Source organism: Mauremys reevesii, linkage group 18 (genome assembly GCF_016161935.1).
Source record: "Mauremys reevesii isolate NIE-2019 linkage group 18, ASM1616193v1, whole genome shotgun sequence".
Taxonomy (NCBI): Eukaryota; Metazoa; Chordata; order Testudines; family Geoemydidae; genus Mauremys; species Mauremys reevesii.
Genome location: NC_052640.1, coordinates 4960531 through 4983930, shown reverse-complemented (window position 1 = coordinate 4983930; position 23400 = coordinate 4960531). Strand labels below are relative to the sequence as shown.

The 23400-nt window shown below is 47.3% G+C and overlaps 1 protein-coding gene across 7 annotated transcripts in view; it reads left to right on the top strand.

Annotated features, from left to right (window-relative positions):
* The first annotated feature begins 467 nt into the window (after window positions 1-467).
* The window catches only part of RPH3A (rabphilin 3A), a 133812-nt gene continuing 110879 nt past the window's right edge, over window positions 468-23400 (top strand). For 3 of the 7 annotated variants that reach the window (XM_039505234.1, XM_039505233.1, XM_039505232.1), the window contains exon 1: window positions 21050-21532. The gene's annotated coding sequence lies outside the window, so the exon portion shown is untranslated. Of the gene's footprint in view, window positions 594-21049; window positions 21533-23400 lie in introns of those variants that run through there. The other 4 variants (XM_039505229.1, XM_039505228.1, XM_039505231.1 and 1 more) reach the window with 4 other exon arrangements.

Genomic DNA, 23400 nt, shown 5'->3' with positions numbered 1-23400 from the left:
GTTCTTTCATAGTGCTGTGTATTTGGAATATCAAAGCCCTTTTATTTTTTGGATTTCCATTACAATATTTAATATTTATTTAAACACAGAAATAAGACTCCACTGTGCCAGAGATAAAAAATTCAGCCCTATCATCTGTCAAACTGCTCACTCACACAGCTGCCTCCAGATTAAGCACAGGTGTTGCCTAGAATGTCAGTTGCAACAATGTTTCAATTTTTAAATGTTCCTAATCACTTCTAAGTAAATGGCATCTGACTCCAGCTTAGTTCATTGCATCAGTGAGGGAGTTTGAAGCAGCATATTGCAAGAATGGCCTTTCTGCTTGCCCTTCGTGTGTGAACAGAGGATTTTTGCATGAGTCTCACCTCAAGGCTGGCTTACTGCACTGAGTAGCTTAAAGATGAGTCAGCTGTTTTTCTTCCCAAGCAGGGCATTATGTGTATAGTTAGGGCAGCTGTGTATATATAACTTCAGCACATACTAGGAGTTTGATTTCTGTGGGGGACAGACTGAAAAGCACTTTCTATGAGAAATGCATGATTCTGCTAGAGCTCTGGCAGCGATTTCCAACTCTTACAACTGTATCACAAGTAAGTCTTGCAATAACTCGTGTTTTTCCTTAAAGCCCCAGCTCCTGGAGTCATGTATGTGAGACTCTCAGTTTCATATTTTTTAAAGTAAGTTTCTAGTCCTCCAGGCTGCGGAAGAAATCCTGAAAATGTAACCCTTGTGACCCTACAAGCTCAGGATCCAGAAAGCAATTAAAAAGAACCCAATGTGGGTGTTTTAAATCTCATGATTTTTAACCCAATCTCATGATTTTTCTATATTTAGGATTGGCAGTTCTGACTGTGTAAGATGACACGTTGGGCTTGATTACTTGTCTACACTGTTGTTACCACAGGCTCAGCTTCAGCAATGGCAGATTTCTGCAGTAGAGTCATTACTGCAGCCACAAGAGCCTTGTCCACACTCGCATTCCCATGGCGGCTGCCTTTGGTTCTGCTTGACCCCTGATAGCAACATTGGGAAATCTTTGGCTTTGTCTACACTAGGAAGCTTTACCTGCCCAGGCTGGGGGTTGCTTAGCAATTGTGTCTTGCTTTCTTGCTGCAGGAAAAGGTCCCATCCTGCACACGCCTGCATTCCCTTGCCCATGTGAATGGGATGGAAAAATCATTAACCCTTTAATTACCCTCCCAAAAGCATTTGTGCAAAGCATAATGCTTGCGTATACTGTGGAGATTTAAAAACTATTTTCAAACCTGTATGTAAAGAATAATAAAAATGGATTCCATGTAACACATTTCCACTCAAGTTCTGTATTTCAGTACATTGTGTGTGTGTACTTACTACTAACGACAGGTACCAGCTTTCAGAGTAGCAGCCGTGTTAGTCTGTATCTGCAAAAAGAACAGGAGTACTTGTGGCATCTTAGAGACTAACACATTTATTTCAGCATAAGCTTTCGTGGGCTACAGCTCACTTCTTCAGATGCAACTTGTACCATCTTGGCAGTCCTGGAGACTGAAGGCCTGTGTTTCAATATGGACCGGATCCTCCTCGGGGCAGAAGCAATGTACATGCCTCCACCCTGAGCTGGACAGATCCTCTTGCGGGGGTGTTCTACAGCCCATTCAGTTCTTGGCCTCTCTGTGGTGACGACTGTATTGTGGCCTAGTGGGTAAAGCACCGGACTCAGGAGGCCTGGGTTCCATTCCTGTTTCTGCCAAGGGGTAGTCATGTCATGGCTCTGTGCCTCTGTTTTCCTATCAATAAAATGGGGAGAATGATACTGACCTCCTTTGTGAAGTGTGTTGGGATCTACTGAGGAAAAGTTCTATGTAAGAGAGTGCTACACTGTAATTTCTTGGAGTAGATTTCTGAATGCCCTAGTAAAAATTCCTCACCGATTTAGGTTTAAACTTGTTTTCTTCTTTCCTCTGGATTTAAATTTAGGAAAATTTTCCTGCTCTGACAAAGCCTCTTGAAATAAAGAGCCAAAGAACAAACTGACTGTGAGAGTGGGTGAAAAGGAACTTGGTTGAGTTCTCCAGAGAAATGAAAGGGAAAACAACAAATAACCATAACAACCTGAGATCCAAAATACAATGCCTGAGGCTCCCTGACCTGGAAACAAACAGTATTTATCACTCCTAGACTCGCCAGTGGTTGAGTATGTTGAACAAATTGTTCATGTCATTGTTCTGGTTCGTAGCCAAGTTTGGAGTTTCCAGTGTCTCAATTAAAGATGCCCTTTTCTATGGGATGCATAACTGGTACTTATAATGCTCTAAGAGTTCAAATATTTACCCCTTTATGGGACCAAAAGTCAACTCAAGCAGATAAATTGGTATCTCATGCATGAAATGTGACAATTAAATGAAGCCAAGAAGAAAACAGTTTTTAAAGTCAGAAATAAAATTTACTCCATGTAAATAAAAGCAACTGGATGATCCAATATGTAAATCAACAAGGGGTTAGCCTGCAGAGGGGTGTGCAAAATAACCGGAAGGAAAAGATTGTGTGTTGCTCGGTGTGTATCAGAAAGCTCATGTGTGCATTCTTCTGTGTCCTGACTGACCGCAGTGGTGGTTTGACAGCTTGAATGCCCCCATTAAATTAGCAGATCTCACGGAAACTACATTGGTCACAAGAAATGTGAGGAAATACTCATTCTTTGGAGTGTGAATCCGCTGTGCATTTTGGCAGGAACAGCAATAAAGAAAAGGCTGGAGAAGAGGACATTATAGTCCAGCCTCTGCTTAGAAATGTAGCAAACGGACCATCCTAATTTAACACGAGTGAGATCTGCCTGTAACCGCAGGAACAGGTCTACAGGATTGACCTCAGTGAAACTACTTTCAGTGAGCTAGGTCCCAAGTGTAGCTCTTATTCTGTAACTGGTTTCTTCATCTTCATACATTTCAATTTCACTCTCTGTACTGCCACCATTAAGGTCTCAGAACTGAGATCAGAATCTGGCCCATCGGTGTAAATTCAGTTCCATGGACTTGGGTACTGCCGCACTGCATGAGTCTATTCTAGTTTCCAATAGTCTTTGTAGCTGGGATGTGTTGTTCAGTTAATCTTTGGCTGGAGAATGTGATAAGCCATGGAGCCTTAGCTGAAAATAACACAACTGTATCTTAACATCCTTTTGTACCCTAGAAAACCGCCACTGAGAGTTATGGTGCATTCACACTGCGATAAAAGACCTGCGGCATGGCCCCGGCTCGCATGGGTCAGCTGACTTGGGCTTGGCGGGCTTGCGCGGGGAGGGAGGGTGCTATCAAATTGCAGCATAGATGTTGAGCCTTGGGCTGGAGCCCGGACTCTGAGACCTTCTCCCTCACCGGGTCTCAGAGCTGGGGCTCCAGCCCGAGGTCGAATGTCTACACTACAATTTTCAGCCCCACAGCCTGACCCCTGCGAGCCTGAGTCTACTGACCCAGGCTCTGAGACGTGGTGCTATGGGTTTTTTAGCGCAGTGTAGGCATAACCCAAGGGTCCAATCTCCCGCACACTAAGCATCACTGTCTCAGCAGTAAGCACCTGGTGACCTATAAGGTAAGGCAGTGGAATAGGGCTGAAATGGAGCTATATTGACACTACTTAATCAGTAAAGCCTATGCTAATTGTCCATGGACATCTAAGGAGTTAAAGATCCCCTCCCTCTCTTTTTTGAGAATGTCAAGCCATTTTATCTGGTAACTTGTTTCAGACTTAAGGGCACATTCCATTTATCTCTCTCTGAAATTAAACTAACTTTAGTTATTCTTGGTAAAATCATGCAAAAGCTGTATTCAGTTTTGTGGAAAATATGCCAATTAATTACACCAGTAAATAAATTATACTGATCCCATTAGCAAGAAAGGAATTGTAGATTAAATCTTTTATTGCACTTAAAAAGGAATGCAGGCAATCTTTTAGGAAATGTATTCTTCTCATCACTTCACCCAGGATAATAGTTCTGTTATACACGGACAGAACATTATCAGAAATGAAAAATGAATGTAAAACTAGCACATATCTTATTAGAATATTGTAATGAACTGGCTAGTGAGTCTGTCTGATAGAATCAGAACTACTCAGCCATGTGTATCATAGACAGCTTATTGCTAAGAGAGCTTTAGCTTAGACAGCAGGGACCTTTGTTTTTCAAGCAGGAGGTTCCAAGTTCTAGCTTCACTGTCGCTGTGAGGTTCTGAGCAGCTGTGGTTGGCAGCATGGCACGAGTCATGAATTCCCTTTATGGTCCTTAGATACGTCTAACTTTGTTTTTCTAAATGAAACAATGTGGGAAAAAGGGATGGGACTGACAGCCCTTGGAACTAAAGTGTGATGCAAGCTTCCTCATGCTGGCTGGCCAATGTTCTCCTGTTTTGACTTGAACTGCCCTAGAGACAATGGTTCATTCTTCACGCGTGGTCTTTGTGTTGCTAGCGGTCATGAAGGGTGTCTAATGATGTGGGTCTCTAGTAACTTGGGAGTAAGGCTAGATGAACAGCCATCAGATGGCAACTATTTTCAGTCATTACTGACCACTGTTTGAACAAGTCATCTTAGGCAAAATGGTCCATATTTCATTTCCAGGCCCTGGAATCACCCACTTCTAATCTGTCTTACTGAATACTGTGCAGTTAGATCAGGGGTTCCCAACGTGGTGCCCGCGGACGCCATGTTGCCCGTGGGGGCATCTAAATGCACCCGCGTCCTGGCCGGCGGTGGAGCATCCGCTGAAATACCGCTGAATTTCTGCAGCATTTTGGCCGCAACGCCTCTCGATGACGCCACTTGCCGCCGACAAGCGACGTCATCGAGAGGCGTCGCCGCCGAAATGCCGCAGAAATTCAGTGGCATTTCGGCGGATGCTCCACCGCTGCCACAGTCCTTCGTCTGGCACCTGCCAGCCGAAAAGGTTGGGGACCACTGAGTTAGATTTACTTTGATCAAATATACCTCCCAGGCATGTTTGCTATAAATAATACAGGATTCTTTCTAATATCCTGGCTACATGTTTGAACAATTGGTCAGGCCCGCTGACAGCAATTCTGGGCCCCAGGGCAGAACAGTCAATGGGCCACCACGCACGCACAAGCCGTGGATGTCGTCCGCCTGACATTTGGGCGGTGCCCAGCGAGCTGCTGGCTGCACAACTGGTGCCCAGCGAGCTGCTGGCATGGCCAGGGCTTCCACATACCCATCCGGTAGGGTTGCCAAATGTCTAATCGCGCAAACCCAAGACTCTTGTCCCACCCCCTGCCCCGCCCCTTCTGTGAGACCACACTCCTGTCCCACCCCTCTGTGAGGCCCCGACCCTGCTCATGCCACCCCCCTCCCTCCGTCGCTCGCTCTCCCCCACCCTCACTCACTTTCACCAAGCTGGGTGAAGGGGTTGGAGTGTGGAGTGCAGGCCTGGGAGGGAGTTTGGGGGTGGAAGGGGGTGCAGGCCCTGGGAGGGAGTTTGGGGGCGGGAGGGGATGCAGGCCCGGGAGGGAGTTTGGGGGCGGGAGGAGTGCAGGCCCGGGAGGGAGTTTGGGTGCGGGAGGAGTGCAGGCCCGGGCGGGTTTTTGGGGGCGGGAGGGGTGCAGGCCCTGGGAGGGAGTTTGGGGGCGGGAGGGGTGCAGGCCCTGGGAGGGAGTTTGGGGGTGGGAGGTGCAGGCCCTGGGAGGGAGCTTGGGGGTGGGAGGAGTGCAGGCCCGGGAGGGAGTTTGGGTGCGGGAGGAGTGCAGGCCCGGGAGGGAGATTTGGGTGCGGGAGGAGTGCAGGCCCTGGGAGGGAGTTTGGGTGCGGGAGGAGTGCAGGCCCTGGGAGGGAGTTTGGGTGCGGGAGGAGTGCAGGCCCTGGGAGGGAGTTTGGGTGCGGGAGGAGTGCAGGCCTGGGAGGGAGTTTGGGAGTGGAAGGGGGTGCAGGCCCTGGGAGGGATTTTGGGGGTGGGAGGGGTGGGAGGGGTGCAGGCCTGGGAGGGAGTTTGGGGCGGGAGGGGATGCAGGCCCGGGAGGGAGTTTGGGGGTGGAGGAGTGCAGGCCCGGGAGGGCGTTTGGGGGTGGGAGGGGGTGCAGGCCCGGGAGGGAGTTTGGGGGTGGGAGGGGGTGCAGGCTCTAGGCTGGGGCAGGGGGTTGGGGTGTAGGAGGGGGTCAGGGAGTTGGTGCTTACCTCAGACGGCTCCCAAAAGCGACCGGCACACCCCTCTGGCAGCGACTCCTAGGTGGGGGGCCCACGGGGTCTGTGTGCACCGCTGCCTGCAGGCACTGCCCCCGCAGCTCCCATTGGCCACAGTTCCCAGCCAATGGGAGCTGCGGAGTTGGTGCTCGGGGTGGGGGCAGTGTGCAGGGACCCCCTTTCCCAGGGGCTGCATGGATGTGCCGGCCGCTTCCGGGAGCAGTACGAGGGTGGGCAGGAAGCCTGCCTTAGCCCCGCTGAGCTGCTGGCAGCAGTGGCAGCGGCCGGGGGTCCTTTTAAAACACCCAGGGCTCTGGGCAATTGCCCCCTTTGCTCCCCCTGGGCAATTTCCCCCTTTGCCTGTTCTCCCCCCCCCCCCCCTCCAGCAAGCCTGCAAGCGGTACAAGCAGGTTACCCATTTAACAGCAGGCCAAATATGTCATACAAACTGGGACTCTCTTCTCTTACGTGGCATTAGCCACACGGTCACTATGTATCAAAAAGGGCCAGCTCCAGGTAAGCCTTTCAGCCCCACCGAGTTCAGGGATGGGCCCGCGTCTGAGTGCCTCGTTAGAAGAAGCTGCAAGTCAGGCAGACAAGCGCGTTCCAGAAGCAGGGAGTCACTGGCCTCCTTCAGATGACATTATATTTGCTAGCATAGTGCCTAATAAAGATGTTTTACTGCTGCTCCTTCACCAAGCCAGCGTGGAGTTAGTCACCGCTGGCGCTCTCTGGAGAAAGACAAAGCAAAGGCCTCAAGGCACTGCGCTGAGCTGGCTCAGCCTTTTGAACTGATTCAGGTGGGGTTAGTGACTAGTGCAGGCCTGGGATCACTCAGTGGCCTCACAGGTTCTTTCTGTTCCGCTTTCCTAGCACTCATGTGCAGTTGCTTCATTGCGTGGCTTCAGCAAGGACAGAACAGAGATAGGGGCTTAGTGGGCTCTTCCCCCCCCCTTTTTTCCCCCTCTCTTTCTTCTTGCCTGGGTCTCAGCAGGAACTGCACTTGTCAGCGGGGTCTGTCTCTGCTCCCCAAGCAGAGATAAATCAGGCTTTAAAAGCCGGCAGAGCACAGTGACACACAGATTTAAAGAGCCATATATGACACAGGGCTGACTGAGTAAGGCAGATCTGGCCTGCTTCACTGATTGCATGCTAGCTGAATGGGGTGCAGTTAAAAAGAAATTAATATAGAGTGGGATAGAAATGGTTATTGCAGCAAATACTAGCTCCTGCTGAATAATTTTACCTAGAGGGGAAGCTTTCCTGTTTCAAAAAGCAATTGCATTGCATTGATTCTCGGGTCCTCACTAATGGGGTGCATATTTTTGTTCAAATGCTTGAGATTTGGAAGCTCTTGTTAGGGTGTCCCCATTTTATAGGGACAGTCCCGATTTTTAGGTCTTTTACTTATATGGGCTCCAAGTACCCCCACCCCTGTCCTGATTTTTCACATTTGCTGTCTAGTCATCTTAGCTTTTGTTGATATCAAAATGTTGCCCTCTTGACTCCTGGATTGGTAGAGATGTATAAACGCCTGAAAGGGCTCTCTGCTGCCCATTGCCCAGAGACGAGCAGAAAGCTCTCTGCTGCAGCAATGCTAGCTCTCTCTCCTGATAACTGATTTTTTTTCATAAAAGCCCAGCTCCTGAAGCCAAGTGATTAGGTGAGAATCTTGGTTTTAATTAAAAAACAAACAAACAAAAAAAACCCAGCAAACCCCCCAATAAGTTTCTGGCCCTCCAGAGTTCTTAGAGAGAAACTCAAAAATAAGGCTTGGGTGCATCATAAAGACCCAGAAAGCAAAAGACAGGAACCCAAATGTATTTTTTTTTTTAAATCTCATGGTGTTTTGGCATCTGACTCATGGGTTTTGAACGTTTGGGGTTGGCCATGACATTGGTTCTTGTGCTACAAGACTGCTGTTGCATGCTTCATAGCAGACTGCTACGTCCATGAGGCATGGGCTATGGGGAGCGAAGGCCATGGGTTTCTGTCACAGATATTAAGGCCAGAAGGCAACACTGTGATCTGACCTCCTGCCTAATGCAGGGCCACAGGATTTCCCTGAATTAATTCCTCCTTCATGTCCAGTACAGTCCTCTGCTTCTGTATGCTTGGAATGCTCACACAGCTTCATCTCAAGCATTAAAACATTCGCTTGCTGCTCCAGACTTATTTCAGCAATGTGTGCTCTTAAACTCATTACAGCGAAGTAATAAAGCACAGATTTGATCATTATGCAAAACCAGCATTTGCACTAGCATGGAATATTCCTCTAGAAATGCAATTCTGTTAATGCGGCTCAACTGTCCTTAAGATGAATCCTTTTCCTCTAGTACGAAAATAGATTCTTTCCCACTCAATAAAGACTTCACAAGAAGATGACCCATGGGGATGTAGCTGTTACGAAATAATCATACCCTTGGGAGGGATTAGATGCTTTTGGATCTGCCTAGAGGTTTTATAACACTGTCATGATCAGTGTAATCAGTTAACAATGGCCACGCCCCTCGTCATGCTCTGCTGACTAAATATAATCTAGAAACCTTCTCGCTCCGCTCAGACGACTGATGAAATATGGCATTTGCTCAGAAATAAAGTAAAATATGATGATGATGGTTCATGTAGGGCCGGGAGGGAGCCTGGGATAGTGAGGTTAGCAAGGGAACTAGGAATTGGGACACCTGGATTTGGATTCTGTTTCTGTCTCTGCCACAAATGAGCTGCGTGACCTTCAGCAAGTCCCGTAACCTTTCTGGGTCTCAGTTAACTTTCAGCTTTAGAATGCCCTGTATCTGCCAGTATGTGAAATCTCTGAAGTCTGAAATACAAGGAGACACACAGGGAGCCTCTTGTAATGCATGAGCTTAGGAGAGCTGTTTTGGGGAGGGACAGTGTGGAAGCTACCGGTATTTTGTTTAAAATAACTAAAGGTAAGGACTGGCCCTCTGAATTGGTACCCATATGGGAAAACTGTCCCAAGTTCAAAAGGGTATCATGGCCCAGCTCCAAAAGGTGTTCTGAAGCTTCATTAATATTTAGAAATCTCTTTGACATCCTTGGCTGAAATGGACGTATCACTTATTTACGTTTAGACCTGTCATTCCAACACGTCAGCAGCTAACCTCCGGTGTACTGCCTTTGAGCTGGAAAAGTCACACAACATACCATTAAAGAGGGTTATACACTCATTTATAGGGACCACGTTCTGAGGAATTATCTCCTTATCCACGGCATTAGAGTTTCAGTTCAGCAAAGTACTTAAGCACGTGTTTAACTTTTAAGCTCTGGAGTGGCTGTACTCCTGAACTCAAATTTAAGCATATGTACCTTGTTGAATCAGGGCCTAGGGCTTTATTGCTGTCTTCCTTCCATCTCCTTGCTGTATGTGTGTTGTACAGCTCTGGTAAACTCTCCCATTACAGTATTTCTCCATTTGGGATCAAGAAAATGACTCTCTCTCTGAAATGTTGGCCAGTTGTTCCCCAGCTCTCTTACCTCATAGCAACTGTTCTGGTCCTGAGACGTTCTCTCGTGTGTGAGTCTCAGATCTGATTTATCTCGATGCTTTTTTGCCTTCAAATTGAACTGTTACAGGTGATTTGCTGCACATTAGCTACACCTCACATATGACTAATGAGGAGGTAATTGCTTGAGTTTACCCGTAACTGGAGTGATACCTAATATCAGAGAGAGAAAACTTGAGTTTGCTCATAGCCACATGTCCCGCTGAGAGAGGTTGCCAAAGTAAGTTTTGCAGGGACTGGTGCCAGGGGCAGGGGGCGCCTGTGGTGAGTCTGGTTTGATGATGTGGCTGATTGGATGGGGTGCAGCGTAGCACACTTCTCAGGGCTGTTTGAAGACCATGAAACATGGAGGAAGATTGCTGGCCACTAACTTCTGTGGGTTGTGTTTGCTGTCCATCGTGATCTGACTCTGGTGTTTTGTACTATGACAGAATAGAGAGAATTTTTGAAAGGTGTGTTTTACAGTCCTGATGCTGTCTCTTCCGTCTGTTCCTTGGGAGCAGTTTTGTTAAGCAAAGACAGATGCTCAAAGCCCTCCATCCGTTACCCGGGGTGCCAAGTTCTTTCAGACACCCTGTGCGGCAAGGAGAAAAGGATGGAGTGCAGGGGGGTCTGAATGCTAATGAAAGTGGAAGGAGAACGTAATGGACAGGTTTTAGCGTGTGCTTTGTCATAAGTGATCCAGCCAAAGCTGTATTTAACGAGGGCTATGCCCCGTGACTGTCTGTGCCCTTCAATCCTCTGTTTTTCTGTCATGCCCATGAGGATGCCAGGAGAGCCTTGAATGATGTCCTTACTCCACTCAATAACTTGTGTTTGAAAACGTGGTGAGATTTTGACTCCTCTGTCTCTTGGCTTACTTGTTACTGTCTGCGTCAGTAGGATGTGGGGCAAGGGAGGGCAGGCGTTAATTGCATAGGACCTGATCCTGCAGACCTCTCCTATTTCGATGGGACTCTGCTTGGCCGAGTAAGGGCTGCTCGTGCAAGCAGGGCTCTGCAGGATCCCGCCCATGCAATGGGAACGCATTTGGTCTCACTTTGAAGTGAAATTTAAAAAGGAATTTGAATCAATTCTGTACCTCAGCAAGACATCCTCAGCAGCTACCATTTCAAATGCAGAAATTAGCTTTGCTGATGTCACTTAGGAAGATTCTGATGCCCCCCTCCCCTCTCTGCTAACCTAAATAAAGGGTTTGTATCTATGTTATCTAGGGAATAAAAAGCAAATAGGCTAATCTTCAGACATGCTTGGTATCCACACCTCCCACTGATTTCAATGGGAGCTGCAGTCACTCTGTCCCCCCTGAAAATCAGGTCAAAATCTCTTGTGTCACATCCAGCCATGCAAAATCTGGTTCTTATTTCACCCTCGTTTGATCACTACATTTTTCCAAAGCTTAATTTATTAGACAGAGGTGGTATCCCTGGACCCGTTATTAAGTTTATGACTTTGGGATGGCTAGATGTGACTAATTTCCATTTCTTATGAGTGTCAAATAATTACATTAGTATTAAACCGCTTTGTTTTATCGCCATTGAGAACATGTCCTCTGGTAAGTTATCGCTGATGAGTTATGATGAAGGCAGTATCACTTTATCACTGGCACATATTGGAGACATTCCCCCCACCGCAGACATTCTGTGTGATTTGTGGGCAAGAATATTGTGTGGTGTGTGACAAATACATTTGTTTCCTTTAGGAAGGGATCAGCTAACATTTTTAGTGGCGTTGTAGAGGCAAAAAAACCTTTTCTTGTGTGACTGAATTCACATCAGTCATTTTAATTTAAGTTGTATAACAATGTTTACATCAAAACTACCAATGTGATTGCAAGTACAAACTCAATTATTTCTTAGCACTGGAGTTAGTTATTTTTTTCTCTTTCAGCTTGCATGTGTTTGAACCTTGAGAATCTATGGGTTTCCACTGGTTTCTTTGAAATGCTTCCATGCTAATTAAAAACACTAAGATATATGTTTATTTAAAAAGCCAATGCCAATATTCCTTTTTTCTGTGGGATTGTCTTTGAATTCCAGCTTCATTCTACTAAACTAATCACTCCTTTAAAGATATTAGAACAGAATGGTTCAGAACATGTTGCTTAGTATTCTGCAGTTAAATAGAGGGTAGTTTATGGCATAGGGAATAATAATTGGGATATTTAAAAAGAAGCTGAACCCCAATAAATAAAACTAGAGCGTCAGTTGGGTTGAATGGGCCCCTCTGGAGTCGGGCCTTTGGATAAGAGGGTCTTTAAACTTGGGGCTGGAGCCTGCAACCCCTTATTCTCATGTGTAATCCTTAATTGGCCAATGGACACGTGAGCAAGCAACTATTAAGACCCAAGTAATGACTGCAGTTGAACTGGTCTAGTCAATGCTCCTTCTAATCAATGATAGTGTGTGCGTCAGTTATTTCAATGGGAGGTTTGTCTGAGTAGTGCCTCAGTTGTGCTGCACAACACAACTAGCAAAAATCACGATGCGTTTTCCCTTAAGTGAACTGGACACTTTTCTTAATTCACTTTATACTCCCATGCACACATGTCCATTGCACAACTGGTAACTATATTTTATTTCTGGTGGGAATTTTCTTTGGCTTTTCCTTAACCTTAGGCCAAACCTTGTAGGCTTCCATCGATTGAAATGGGAGTCTTTCTTGAGCAAGGACTGTAGTGTTTGGCCTCTCTTAAAGTCCTTGACTTGCCAGTTAATAGGAAAAGCTCCTTGAGCCCTCCACATTATAACAGTAGTTGTTAAATGGTGGCTATTTGCATAATTTATAGTTAACCAGATTAGGATTGGTTGTTCAAAATCCAGCGTTAGTGTTTTGTTTCAAGGCAACTCATGTTGTGCCAGTAGCATCAGAAGTTAGATAGAGAAAGACACCGTTAAGTTCTGAACTAAATCAGTCACAGCAGTGAAGTCAATAGAGTGACTCTGGATTTACACCACATTAACTAAGGGGGTTACTCCATTGAACTCAGTGGCCTGACCTGGCATTTACACTGGAATAGCTTGGTTCACAAATTGGCTCACTACCTTTTATGCTTATTTCCTTTCCCACCACTTTGATCATATTAATAAATGAGTAACTGATCTATTAATGGGGGTTCATTTTCAGTGCTAATTCTTTTGCTTAGCAGGAGACTATTAATGGCCTTTCAAGAGGCAGAAATCGCTCGGAGTCAGGAGGTTTGCATATGTTGTACTTTTGTTTTAATTTTCCAGAATGGCCCTACGCTAACAGAGTTAAAAATGGTGAGGCCTACTCAGCATCATGCTATCCATGAGTGAAAGTTTTTTTTATCATTGCCATTGACTGGTCATGTACCAGTTGGAGCTAGTAGTATTAAAGGAATGAAGAAGATCTAGAAAAGGAAAATGTTTTACTGCTATAACAACCTGCGAGATCCTTGCTTCCAGGCTTGAATTTTTCCTTCAAGGTGGAAAATTGTAACGCTTGTAATATGTTGGCTAATTGCTAGAGGTGAGCCTGAACCAAACCTTTGGACAACTCTGAATCTAGAGCTGAACTTTGCATTTTGCCATATGCTTGGCTAGCTCCTGTGTTGGGATATAATTAATTCTTGACAGCTACAGTATCTGAAAAGTTAAAAATAAACTGAGGAGGAAATAAATAAAAATCCCTGCTTTGATCTGCTGCATGAAACTGACAGACTGCCAAAAATGTATTTATGATTTACAAAATCAAACATACCCTTATTTTTAGAGCCTAGCCCATCCAAGCTTCCCAAGGAAATGAAAGAGCCAGGTATTTAAAACATAGAATTGCAGGTATTCTTTCTTGATTTGAAAGTAGCTTAAAATTAGGTATTCAAATTTGTGTATAGGTTTATCTTATAACTCTCTAGGGAGACTGTGAGGATGCATAAACTTTTTAAAATATATAAACTCTTGTGGCATGAATTGGAAATTCTTTAACCAAATGCAATATGCTTTTTGAGAGAGGACAGAATAAAATATCCATCAAGATTATATAATAAAGACTGTCAAGAGTCAACCTTGAATTTTGGAATAATTTCTTTGTTTAAAATGGGAAGAGAACATTCCATCTCCTAGTTCTGTCTTTTCAAAGCTTGCTTTAAAAAATAAAAAGAGCAATTTAGAAGAAGAAACTTCTAGGAGTTATTTTATTCTTATTGAGACAAACTGAAAAATGAAATGCCTTTTCTCTCCTTTTCCTTACCACAAAATTATACTGACATCGTTTCCTCATTGTCTCCTCATGAAGAGTTTGTTAAATAGGAATTATGCCGCCTTCCACCTGCTTTGTAATGCAGGGCTAGAACTGGGTGCATACTTCACAATTATTTTTGGGGGTGAACTTGTAAACAAATTTCTTTTGACTGTTGTTGACCTTTTAGTGTTTTCCTAGCAAGTTCTGGAGAATATTTACAGAAAGAGAATTTAAAGGGCCAGATCCTTAGCACAGCTCTATTGAAATCAAAGTTGCTACACTCAATTACACCAGCTGAGGATCTGGCTTATAATTCTTAACCATAAATAGTCACATCAGAAGCCTGCACCTATGAGAAATGGCATTCACAAAAACAAAACAAAAAAAGAATTCACAATCTCTCGCATGCCACATGTGTCCAGATAAAATTAGCCACCAGTTGAAATCATGAATAGTGTCAACAAACTGCTGGCATACAGCATTCAGATCGCGAGTTATCAATGCTGGAAAATCATAAGCTAGTCTCATGCAGGAAAAGGAAATGAATTTGCTGAATGTTAGACACCCCACTCAGATCTTTCGCTCCTGTGCATTATCAGGCCCTAGTCTGTTGCCACCTGGGATATTGCTGCAAACCTTCAATGAGCATTGCTCTCCTCACCTTTTACTCCAAGAAAGCAGTGGCTTGGGGGGAAGTGGAAGAGAGGAATGCACCAAGGCAACTAGGGTTTTTGAGGGTTTACTCTGAAGAAAGGTTCCATGAGCTCCCTTTGTCAGAAAAGCCATCAGCTTAGCTATAGCTCTGGACAAGGTCTGCCAGGCTGCTCAAACACATCGGCAACGTAACCAGGTTTCACTGCTCCCTGTGTGATCCCAGCATGCAGCGAACTGCTGTACTGCCACTTCTCATGAGCACCTCCATTTATCTTCCACCTTCCTTTGTTACACAGAGTGCAAAAGCCAGAGCTAGGGCATGGCCAGGAAGCTGAAGAGAGCAATCAAAGCCGAGGCCTTTTGAGAACCGAGGGATCTTTCCAATAAATCAGCTCTGAGAAAAATTGCATTGAAAAGGTTTGAAAGCTCTTATAGGTAAATGAAAGGAGCAACTTTATTTGAAAAACAAACCAAAACAAACAAAGAAACAAAATCCCCCACCCATGGCCTGTAGTTCTCTTTGTCCTCCCGATTATCAGCTTTGATCATCACCAAGCCGTGGCTGGATAGGGATCTCACAAAACAGGTGTTACATTTCCCATTTCAAGGGATAGTGCTTAAATACATTGATAACTGTTTCACTCGCAGGAATCATTCTTAGGAAATTTCCTGTGTGTAATATTCCTGTCTCGACTGTTACTTGGTGACGGTTTCTGCTCCAGAGATCGTACCACTTACTCCTCTGAAAGCTCCCGATGGGCTTGTCTAAATCACATAGAGGATTTAGACACCTAGCTCCCGTTAAAACTAAGCATCCAAATCCCTTAATATGTTTGAGATTTTTCAAAGCCACCAGGCATGTTTGCCCTTTTTCCTGCTTCCAGAGCCTTCTGTGCTATGCCTATTTAGCCATGTCAGCATATGATTTCCCAGCTTCCTTTGGTCTAACTCATTTGATTAAACTTTCCTGTCTATTTGTCTCTTAGTGTGACTGGTTATTTCATCATGCCTAGAGAAGCTGCCTCTGAATTCAGAAAGAGACACTGTGTTTGTCAAGATCGTACTGGACTTTGTCTTCTTTAGACATGACAGGCGCACTCCAGCTTTCTGTCTCTCCGTCTCCTCCTGCCCACGGATCACTGGGTGTTAGTTTACCTGGGGAAAGAGGCAGCAGTACCAATTGGTAGGACATTTCTTTGAAAAGTAGTTAAGCCAACTCCTGTTCTGCTTCCCTCCTGAAGTATCAAGTGATGGTCACTTCCCATAAGTGACACCAACCAAACAATACTTTACATCAAAGCCACTTTCACAGCAAGGGGAGGTGGGGTCTCGTGACCAGAGCCCAAGCCTGGAATTCAGGAGACTTTGGTTCTATTCCAGGCTGCCTTTTGACCTTGAACAAGGTCACTTAACCTTTCTGTGTCTGTTCCCCCATCTGTAAAATGGAGATAATAATACTTCCTTACCTTGGAGCAACGAGAAAGTGCTGATAGATAAGCACACAGTAGGCTATGGATTTAATATCTGAGCATGAAAAAAACATTCAAGACTGGCAAATGGCTCAGGCTTACAAAATAAGACCAGAAAAAGATATCCTAGGAACATAGGAATTCCCAGACCGGATCAGCCCCAAGGAGCCCTTGGGTAGGGTGAATTGGGGCGACCGCTCTGGGCCCCGTGTTTTGGGGGGCCCTGTGGGCCGGTGCGATTGGTGGGCATGGTCAGTCCCAGAAGAGACGACTCCGTCTCTTCTGCCCCGGTCCCCGCATCTCCCAGGGACGGCCCTGCCAAGGAATCTCTTTTCTCTGCTAGAGCAGGTATGAGCACCCTGCAGTAGGCAGATGTAGAATAAAGCGCCTGCCACCCACATTGGTTTTCAGCTTGATTTGTAATTAGATTGGCTTAAGCCCTAAAGCATGAGGTTTAATATCCTTCCCAACATGTTTGTTGTTAAGAATATCCAGAGTTATAATAATTGATGTCATATAAGTGTCCAGTCCCCTTTTGACTCTTGCTAAGTTCTTAACCTCAACAATGTCCTGTGGCCAGGAGTTCCACAGTCTATGTCCGGTGTGAAACATTTATTTCCTTTTTATCAGTTTTGAATTTGTCACCTTTTTAAAATTCACTCAATGGCCTTGTTCTTGTGTTATGAGACAGGGAGAACAGAAGTTTCACCTCTCCCGTCTCTATCCTGTTTGTTATTTTACACACTTATTGTGTCCCCTCTTATTCACCTCCTTTCCGAGGTGAACCATCTCAACAGAAGACCAATCACAATCAAGTTTGTGCAGCAAACTTGTGGGAAAATTGCTTGAGTGGCTAGGTTGGCTGTAATTCCACATCCTGGATTATCCTTTCCTTGGTACTGTGTAAACTTCCTTCAGTCAAATCTCCCCCATGTTAGGGTGATCACCATTGTATGATCATCACACATTGCTCCCCGTCTCCGTCACTGGGCTTGATGGAGTGTGACGAGCTTCCCCATGGGCTTGGATCTTATCTGCCAAATTTCAGCTCGGTGGGAATGTCAGCAATAGAGTTTAAAACCTCAGAAAACAGAAGGCCTCAATAGAGACAACAAGCATATCCTCAGCTCAGTAAATCGTCCAGGGCTCCCCCCATGGTACTGTCATATTTTCACATTTGTACTGTGGTAGGATTAAAGGCCACAGTTAGCTTGACCCCATTGTGCTGGGCACTGTCCCTAGCCTCTGTTTGCCAGCAGCTGGGAATGGGTGACAGAGGATGGATCACTGGATGATTCCCTGTTCTGTTCATTCCCTCTGGGGCACCTGGCATTGGCCACTGTCGGAAGACAGGACACTGGGCTAGATGGACCTTTGTTCTGACCCAGTCTGGCCATTCTTATGTTCTTAAATAGAAGTCCCTACCTATGATGGGTACATACACACCCCACTGTGCAACATGGGGCTAATGAGCCGTTGTGGGCTCCGTCAGCCCCGCCTTGTCACACCTGCCAGAGAGGTCAGACTTGGAGGGAGGAGCTTGGAAGGGGACAATGCAGCAGGGATGGTGGCTGACCAGAGCAGAGGGCAGGTCTCCAGGCCTCAGCTCCTGGAGAAGGGCTGGCAGAAGGCAAGAGCTCTGTGGACTAGCAGCTCCTCCTGAAGGAAGGGAGGGCTGGATGCTGATCCACTTTTGAGGGGACTGTTCTTCCATAGTAGCCTGTGAGCTACATAGCAGCCTCACCACACCCTGGGGACAACTCATTTGTGTTCACTTGACTTCCCTGGACAGGCTGGATTGTCCAGGGCTCAGCCGGAGGCCTTACCCTCATGTGCCTGGACTGGCGTGGGGGTATGTCTGCATGTTGCAGACCAGAGGCCAGATGAATGCAAAGGCCTGACCCCGGGGGCACCCTGGGCAAGGAACGCAGTGACACTGCCCCAAAGCACGCACAGTCTAACAGGTGGACGAGATGAACAAGCGGACCAGGAAATCAGGGTAACAAATCAGAGCTGGCGTGTCTGACTGGCGACCTGTCTGCCTTTGACCTGTCTGCCCTGCACCATGGCAACGCTCCACTGGCTGATGAGGGATCTGGATGTCTTCCTTTGGGGGTGGCCATCAGAGGCACTCAGTGTCATGTTAGCCACCCCCACCCACGCCTGGGCGGTCTCCACCGTGCTCCCAGTCCTTTGAGCCTCATAAAATAAAACAACCTCCCCTCTAACTGCTCAGAGCCTCTGGCTTTCTTATTAAAGGGGGGGTTCCCTGAATCACTCTGGGGAGCGTTTTACCTCGTCACCCTAGGAACATCATCATTCACTTGATGCACCATCCTGCATGTTACATGATGACAGCGGCCCTGAAAGAATTGTTGTTTACGTTCATTTAATGCTGCTTATAACTCAAGGCTTAATGGACAGCAGAGATGGAAAAGGCCTCTTAGATCATCTGGTCCATCTCCCAGTCTATGCAGGATTGTTCCCTATGGTATCTTTTACTAGAGTTTCATGGAGGCTGTAGTATTAAGCCTGTCTAGAGATGGGCTTCAACCCTTGGGAGGCTATTCCAGGCCCTGAAACGTCTCCCTGGAGGGAAACTTTCCTTCATATTCAGCCTGTTTCCCTCTTTATTAGACTCATTCCGTTTGCCTAATTGAATCCCTCCCCTACTCTCCCTCCACGGCGCTGACACCCCTTTGGGTAGTTGTAGGCTGTTTGTCCTGCTGTCCTTCGCTGTTGCTTGGCCAAGCTGAGCTTGTTTAACTCGAACATTCGTCAGCCCCTGGCTTTTCACCGTTGTTCCCTATCAACCCCTCCGGTTTCTCTCTCTGGTAGCTCTGAATGTGAGGCGTCCAGTATAACTGCACCAGCAGCAGCGACAGCCCTGCGCAACACTCAGCAGGACTGGTTCCAAGAGTGCACCAGGCTTCTTTCTTTTCTTCTCCTGTGATCCACGTTGCATTCCCGTACCCTGGATTTCAGCCAAGCCCTTGCACGGACAGAGAAACATGGACAGAAGCACCGGATTCACGTTAAAGCCACAAATTTATCCAAATTCACGCGGGCAAATCCTATGCCCCACAACTTCCCTCTGCTTAGTTGGACTCTTGTTGTCTTCCCCATTCCTGAACCTCTAATGCTCTGGGCAAGAGAGGGAGCGCAGTTGGTATCCGGTGCACCTCTTCTGACTCACTAGGGCATGTGTGCACGAGGGTGGCTTATATTGCCCCTGAGAATAGTATATCTTAAAGTAGCCACAAGTAACTTAAACGAAAGATCATCTTAGGGATGCAAGATTGGACTGACTTTCTCCTGTGAACTTCATTCCTGAGAGATGGGGAGTGGTTTCAGACTCCTGAAGGTTTAGTTTTGGTAAAGCCCTGGACACTTCAGCTTCTAGGGTACTGGATCAGTGGTTCTCTTTGTTTTAATCTTCTGGCACTCTGGCTTGGCAGCCAGGCCCCACTGCGGTTCTTAAGATCTGTCCATCACTAAAATCAATCCAAGGTCTGCTTGCTTCAGAGAGAACGTGCTCTTCAGCGCCTGATCCAGGAGCAAAGCAAGGATCATATCCTGAAAAGATGCTGTAACTTCCAGGTGAGGCCATCTCAGCCCGACAACCATTTTCATAAGCGAGGCTGCCCCAGGAGGGCCCATCCTACGTTTAAGGGCTTTCGAAGAGCTGCCATCTGTCCTTGTCCAATGCCAAGGAATTTCAATAGTTCGGAACAACAGCGTAGGCCCCTGACCACTTCTCTAAATCCATGTTGCTGTTAGTGGGGGACAGGCAGAAAGCATACAGGCCACAACGTACGTGATGGCACCATGCCCTTGCAGCCTCCTGTCCTGAGAACAACAGGAAATGGGCAGGAAAATACCCCAGGCGGGGGGGTGGTTTGCCATTGAGGAGCGAGTGTCACGTCAGGCCTAGAGCCAGCATGCATCTCCAATGACTGACCTAGAGGTGGAGGTCTCTGACCTCAGACAATCCAGCCTGCTTTGTCTCGTCGCGACCCAGCAGCCAAGGGCGACGTAGTCCTTGTAAGACATGCTATTCATTTAGTGCTCCCCTCCACTTTGTAAGGAAGGAGCAGTTAAACACTTTGATCCAGATTATGACTCCAAACTGGGGCCAGCTGCAGCATCCAATGACCTGAGCCAAGGTCTGGTTTGTTTAAAGTATGTGATGAGATGCCTGGTTTCTAAGGGAGGCAGGGGGCAGCGATTCTGTAGCTATAACCAGACAGTATATTAAAGATGGTCCAGAACCAAAGGGGGAAAGAGACGAGACAACAGTAGTGATCCTCTAGGATTCCTTCTACTCACTAAGGGTTTGTTAGTCTATTCCTGGCTAACTCCATAAGGGGACACTTCTTCTGGCACAACAGTGCCTCATTCCTGATAAACTTAACACACTTTGAAAGGTGCCTAGGGTGAAATTTTCAGAAGGGCCATAATGTTTTGGGACCTACTTACTTGGGAGTCATCTCATTGTCAGTGGCGCTTAGCTCTCTCTGTCACTTTTGAAAATGGGACATTGGCTCCTAAATGGTGCTTTTTAAAGATGCTTTTGGAAATTTGGCCCTTTGATCTTCTGGGGGCTGGAGTAGACGGGACAGACCAGAGCATCACCCCCAGCCTCTGAAGGTCACATCCAAATTTCGTCACTTTTTCCTGTCTCTAGGAGGTGGAACTACCTTGGAACAAGCGACCGACTGCCGTCACTCCCGGGAAGCCTCAGGCCGGGTTCCTGGTTGCAGTCTGGGGCCCTGCTACAGTCCAGCAAAACAAAGTGGCAACTGCTCGGGAGAGAGGATTGCAGATCCCCTCCCCAGCACCTCACCCACCTGCATTCAGGCAAGTGCTTCACTGGGAACGAAAGAGGTGCCGGGGCTCAAGCAATTGTGTTACTTTCATAACTGAGGCAGCAAGCCCCGAGGGGCGGGGGCTATGAGTGGCCAAGCCCAGAGGGGCCGGGGCTCAGCCCTTGAAAATTAAGCCCCGATTCAGGCTGGAGAGTGGGCGAGGCGAGGCGGTTATTCGTCGTGTCCTGCTGGAGCTGAGCGGGAGGAAAACACCCTCGGCCGCACTGATCTTCAGCTGCTCAGCCCAGCTCCCCGGTCTGCCTGCGCCCCCCCAGCTTGGAGCTGGAGGAGCCAGGCAAGGCAGAGAAACGCCCCCGAGCCCAGCAGCCTGGCTCCGGGGGGGGACACACCCGGCTCCCGCTTTTCCTGTCCCTGCTGCGCCGCTTTGGGGGCGCCCCGCCCCGGGCGTGACTCCCCAGCTGGAGTCGGTCTGGGGGCAGGTTGCTCCACCCCCGCCCCTCGCAGCCGGTCCCCGACCCGCCCCCTGGAGCCGCTCTCGCCTGCGCCGTCTGTGCTGCGCTGCGCTGCGCTGCGGGGGGAAGCGGCTCCCAGGCGAACGCTCCCGCTTCGCCCCACGCAGGGTCGGGGCTCGCCCGCGGGACCCGCTCGGCTGCAGACCCGACGCGCTCGCCGGGGCCGGAGAGTAAGTGCGCGGCGCGAGGGTTTGTTACCCCGCGGGCGGGGACAGGGGCTCGGTGCTTTCCCCGCGGGGGCGGGGCGGGGACAGGCTCGGGCATTAGTTTGCGGGGAGCCGCCCGCGGGCCAAACTTGTCCGGGCGCCTTTGCATGGTGCCTTTGTTCTTGCATCCCCGCAGCAGCCGCTGCGCGCTGAGCTGGGCTCCCCCCTGGAAACGGGGATCCCCAGCTGAACGCCGGGAACCTGCCCGCCCCCCCCCATTAACCCTGGCATTTCCTACGGGCCCCAGCTCCCCCGTCCGCCCTGGGGTGGGCGCGCTCGATCCACCGGCGTCTGGAAAGGGGCCGTATTCCGGGGCCTGTGCGCCCCGCCGGCATGTGCTGCTTGCGCTTTGAGAGATGCCCCGGGCTTAAAACTGCTCGCCGGAGAGGAGGCTGCTGCTTGCGCCAGACAAAATGCCTGTGACAGAAAATGGACCTTGCAGCACGTCAGTAATTCATGGGTTAATCTCGCTCGAATGAACCTGGCGAAATCAGCTTTGTGTTTGCTACAGATCAACCTTTGGGGCTTTTGTTTTTAAGAAGAGTTTTTCACAATTCTAGTTCATAAAAAGAGACCGTAGCCCCTTAAATTAAAGCGAGTGAGCGGTGGAGGAGAGGAAGGGATGCAAATAATCTCTAGTAGCTAAAATATGAAACAAGTGTAAAAATAAAGATCTGGGTTGAAGTGTAAGGAAAGGAGTGAGTGATGGATGGCGTCTGCCGTCTGTACCAAAACTCTGGCAAGGTTTAAACTCCAATATTTTGAATATTCCAGGCGTGAGACAGGTATGAACAAGAGTCTTTCACTTTGGAGACTCAAGATCTGAGATTTGGGGGAAGTGCTAAGGGTGGGGCATTAGCCCTTGGGAATGTATCTATGAAAAATGTGTTTGGTCTAAGGAAATAGGAGGCTTGATCTTTTTATGATTGGACTGGATTTTAAATTTCAGCAGAGCAGGGAGTAATCCTGCATGGATTTCAGGAGCAATTGTGTGTCCATTTCCTTGCCGTTTCTCTAGTGTCTCTGCTAGTTGCTGGCTGGCTTGTCTTTCTGGAGGGACAAGAGATTGTTGCCATGGTGAGACTGTTGCAGAGTTCATGGTCCTAAGGGTGGTGAGTTTGGGGGGCTTAATGGAATAGCATAAAGAAAAAGAATTCTTATGTAACTGTTGACAGCAGCTGACAGCATGTTTTCATTGCACCTTCTGAGCCTCTGTTATGTGGGGCAACACCTAGCAAATAGAGGGATGTAGGGAAAGTTTCAGAATGGATGTGATGAAAACTGGTCAGCAGCCTCAGAGCTAGGCTACTTCTGCTCTGACTATTTCCAGGGAGGTAAAACACAGCAGATGTGGCAAATGTAACCATTGTGTTTTACTAGAGGGCAGGACTGGTGCTTTTATCAAAACCTTTGTTTTTGTTTGGAAAACAAAGAAAAAAACAAACAAACCCCACCCAACCCTACATTTTAACAAACTGGTTTCACAAAGCATGAGATTTTACGAAAGAACAGGACTTGTATGTGAAATTAGCATTCACCTCTCCAATTGTGTATCAGTTGTAGTGTGGTGGTGGTGGTCTAGTTTAGTGTAGACAGAGGGATATACTGGGAATGAACTATTTTCTGTCTCAAAGAAATGTTGATCATGGATTTTGTGGTTATGCAGTGATCATGGTGACCAGTGCAAAATATAGTGTCCAGCAACTTAGATTTTGTTAAATACTCCAAATATCCTTTACCTTCCGATTTTAGTGCTAACAGCAAATGGTGCGCTAACATTGCACAGAGCGAACAGTAGTTACTGTATCAGAGCTGATCACAGCAAACCCAAC